The sequence below is a fragment of the Lactuca virosa genome, chromosome 8, assembly GCF_052849685.1.
Source record: "Lactuca virosa cultivar CGN04683 chromosome 8, Lactuca_virosa_CGN04683_v6, whole genome shotgun sequence".
Lineage (NCBI taxonomy): Eukaryota > Viridiplantae > Streptophyta > Magnoliopsida > Asterales > Asteraceae > Lactuca > Lactuca virosa.
Genome location: NC_136433.1, coordinates 145,181,680 through 145,185,908, shown reverse-complemented (window position 1 = coordinate 145,185,908; position 4,229 = coordinate 145,181,680). Strand labels below are relative to the sequence as shown.

The following is a 4,229-nucleotide window of genomic DNA, read 5'->3' as shown; positions in this document are numbered from 1 at the left end:
CTTAAAATTGGAGAAACTAGTATTGATCGGTTAAGACACGTCGCGTCTTTTATGGGCGCGACGTGTCTGGCCCATATAAAACAATATAACGAAATTTATTAAGTAGTCCTTAAATGGAAAACATAACAGTGTGATTTACCAAGGTAAAAGAATTATTTATGGATAATGAGTTGAGATGCTATCGATCTTCAAATTTTGTTCATATTTAGTATTGAAGTTTTTCATGTTTAATTTATCTTTGAATTATTTGAAATTGTTCATATTTTACCATTATGAAATCAAGGGTAAAATATGAACAATATCAAATAATTCATGGATAAATCAGAAAAAATGATTAAATATAAAAAAATTCAATGACTAAATATAAACAAAATTAAAAGTTGTTATACCTTTTACAAATTTTACATACTTTGCTTGATCCATGAATTTGTTTTACTGTGTTTTATAATAAGGATTATCAATGGAAAATCAATGTCTTTATCTCAAAGGATAAAGATATGGATTGTGTATAAAATAGTACCATATATATCAAAGAATGTCATATTATACATTTTCATTCTTAAGTTAATAATCTACCCAATAAATTGTTACAAGTGCATTTCTAGATTTTATTTAAGATTTTTCATCTATAAACGACAAAGAGATACACTTTTGCCTCAAAATAAACACAATATTTGGTTTGAGAAATGATGTGGCTTAAATTATATTGAATACACTTTGTTCATATGTTTTACGAACATATATATACACTTATTTAACTTAGATTATAAATACAACATAACTATGAGTGGAGGGCCGACACGGCGGCACCTATGTACTTACAAATATAATTTTGGCTGCCTCTGTATATGATTACACGGAAGCCATTGTGATCTCATATCTCCTCATCAAAGGTGTATCTGCAACTTCAGTAGACTTGGTATTAACATCAGACGAAGACCAATCAGAACCACCATCATTCCACGCCAACCGAGCCAAAGAACTATCAGCTTCATCAACACCAGAAAATAAATGTGAAAACGGATTTACAGTCTCCGGCACCAGTAACGCACCTTCTAACATCTTCACAACGATGCTCATCCCTGGCCTAGTCTCCGGCTTATACTGAACGCAACAAAAAGCTACCTTCAGTATCCTCTCAACAGCTTCATGATTCTTCTCCTCGATCCCACAAACAATCATCAAATCCTTCAACTCTTTCTTTTCGTATTTCCGCCATACCCATATCGGAAACCACTGTTGACTATCACCAAGACGCTCGTCCATGTTCCTCCTCCTTCCGATGATCTCAAAAAGTAGCATACCAAAACTATAAACATCACATTTGTGTGTAACTGGAAGAGCTAGCCAGAGTTCGGGGGCGGCGTATCCCGGAGTACCACGTCCTCCGGTCATCGTTATATGAGTGTTATCCCTGTTGCAGAGTTTAGCTAAACCGAAATCCGCCACTTTTGCACAAAACTTTGAATCCAAAAGTATGTTGCCTGGTTTGATATCGTAATGAACTATTCTGTGAGGACATTCTTCATGCAAATAAGCGATTCCTCTTGCAGTTCCTTGAGCAATCTCGTAGAGCTGCTCAAACCCTAGAACAGCTCCTGTATTCGCTTTAAACAAGTGATTATCCAGGGAGCCGTTGACCATAAATTCGTATACAAGAGCTCGTAAACTAGACTCGAAGCAAAACCCATAAAGCCTGATAGATTAAAGTGATGGGTTCTTCCCATTGTGCTTACTTCCGCCATGAATTGTTCTTCAATTCTCTTGTCTGAGGTTCCGTTTAGTACTTTTACAGCTACAGCTATGCCGTTGCTAACAAGACCCTTGTAAACTGTCCCGAACCCACCTGAACCCAATAAGATACTAAAGTTGTCTGTCGCTATTCTTAACTGTTGAGAAGTGAACCGGATCGGCTTTTCTCTTTCCATGTCATCCAGGAATTTAACCATAGTGAGCGGAATAAACCGGGAGTCGTCACCGAATTCTTCCGTTTGCTTGTTATTAACACCGATTTCATCCTTTTGCTTCTTCGCTCTATTGCATAAATAGTTAATGATCGATACCACAAAAGCTGCAAAAAGAAACTATTAACATCGATCTGGATTTTTTAATAAAACCACGCCTGCCATGAAGGGAATGGAAGAACTTACAGACGACAAAAAGGGTAACGAAAACACCAATGAGCACACGAAACTCTTTTGGCAAAGGAGGGGCAGGCGGATAAGAACCAGGAGAGTCCATTAAGGATTCAAGGATCAAGGATGTATACAGAACCAAAGAGTTGTTTACACGGAGGTTTCAGATAGGGTTTAATCTATGTATGTTTATTCTTTTGAAACTGAGAATATACTCCATAGAAAACGATCATGCTATAGTAGTACTTGGTGTTTAAGGATTTGTACATTACAGTCACTTTAAAGTCTATACAAGCGACCTTGCTGGAGTCCTCAATTAATGCCAACTGCATAGAAAAATGGGCCTTGATTCTTCAACGAAGAATTTAAATAAGCCATCAACGAAGAATTTAATTAAGCCACTGAAATTAAAAGTTCATTACAAGTATACCCTTATTTAGATAAATTGGAGATTTTAACTCCGTTTTGTTTGCAGCTTCTTCTTAGAGCAATTATACCAAAAATAAGGAATTGTATAACCTCCATTTTATTTTTCTTTTAACGTATTGACATTTTATAACCCTATTTTTTTTATCTTTGCTCTTCCTTTATCGTTTACACCAATATTTTTTCTACAATAAATAATATATATGTTTTTTTTCCACCATCAAGTTTTTTAAAGAGGTTATAAACATATTAATCACATAAAACTATCAAACAATCAACCACTTAAAAAAATTGATTAAATTCTAATGCGCGGTAACCTTCAAAATTTAAATTTGTGGAGCCATCACAAACACTAAAATCTTCACCAACTTCTATCTTTGTCTTTCAAATAAGCAATGAAGTATTTGACAATATTAGTTATATAAGTGATGAGAATGCATGGTCTGGCAGTGGCGGAGCTAGATGGGGCGTTAGGGTACTACAGCATCCCCAAAAAATTGTTTTATGTATATAAAAAAATTTATTTCTAAACATGTTATATGTTATTGTACCCCCAGCTAAAGATGTTGTACCATGGTTTTTAATGTCTGGGATATGATAACTACATAGAGTATATATTGATAACGTTTGTACCCCCATATCAAAATTCCTGGCTCCGCCACTGTGGTCTGGGCTTCTTATATGAGAAGTTTCAAGTTCAAAATCTAAGGCTTGTCAATCAATTGATTTAAAAGTGTATCCAACTTTCTCACTTAACCGGTTTCGGCTTAAAACCAGTAAAAAAAAATCGGTTTTCGCTTTAAAATATCCGATTCTTAACCGTCGGTTCGGTTTTCTCAAAACCTGTTTATAACAAAACTAGTTTGGTTTTTTCCTACCGGTTGTAAAAAAAACGGTTCACTTTGTACACCTCTACATATGAGTAGTTTGAATAAATTGATATGCATTCGTTTGAAATTTTTTATTGAACAATATTTTATTGTGATTTGATTTACTTTAGTTTGAAGTTATGCTATTTTTTCTATTAAATGATTGATTGTGTAATAGTTTTATTCTTTATAAAATCTTCAGAAAAAGTTAGTTGTGCGAAGAATTACCAAAGAAAAAATAAATATTTAGATAGATTCATTGTCAAAAAAAAATGGAGATAAAAACAACAAAGGGAAAATGTTTTCAGAAAATGGGTATAAACTGTCAATATTTTATTTTTAATATAATTGGCTTCGGATGAAGCAGCCCAAGAAGAATTCTAGCCATATACTATAACTTATACAAGTACGGGTATAATTGTCATTAGACTCCTAAATTTAGTGGATATAGTGGCAAATAAAATTCTTCCGTATTAAAAAGATTCTAGCCTAGCGATATAGTGGTGTTTTTTCTTTTTAAATCAAAGATTCTAAGTTTTCATATTTACCAGTTTCAAAATAAATAAAATACAATAAAAATTCTTCCATGGAAAATCATTGCCCTAGAAAAATGACGTTCAGCGTTAGTATACGAAATTTCGTTGGCGTTGTCGTACAGTACGAAATGTCTGGGATACGAAATTTCGTTGGCGTTGTCGTACAGTACGAAATGTCTGAGATACGAAATTTCGTTGGCGTTGTCGTACAATATATAATAAAAATAAAAACATAACAATAAAGGTTATAAACTAAAAATAAG

The 4,229-nt window shown here is 33.7% G+C and overlaps 1 pseudogene across 1 annotated transcript; it reads right to left on the bottom strand.

Annotated features, from left to right (window-relative positions):
- Positions 1–684: 684 nt before the first annotated feature.
- On the bottom strand, positions 685–2,354 carry LOC145128994 (G-type lectin S-receptor-like serine/threonine-protein kinase At1g34300; annotated as a pseudogene). Its single transcript, XR_013717234.1, has 2 exons — positions 2,151–2,354; positions 685–2,071 (listed from the first exon to the last, which is right to left on the bottom strand). The product of XR_013717234.1 is annotated as a G-type lectin S-receptor-like serine/threonine-protein kinase At1g34300 (transcript).
- Positions 2,355–4,229: the final 1,875 nt, after the last annotated feature.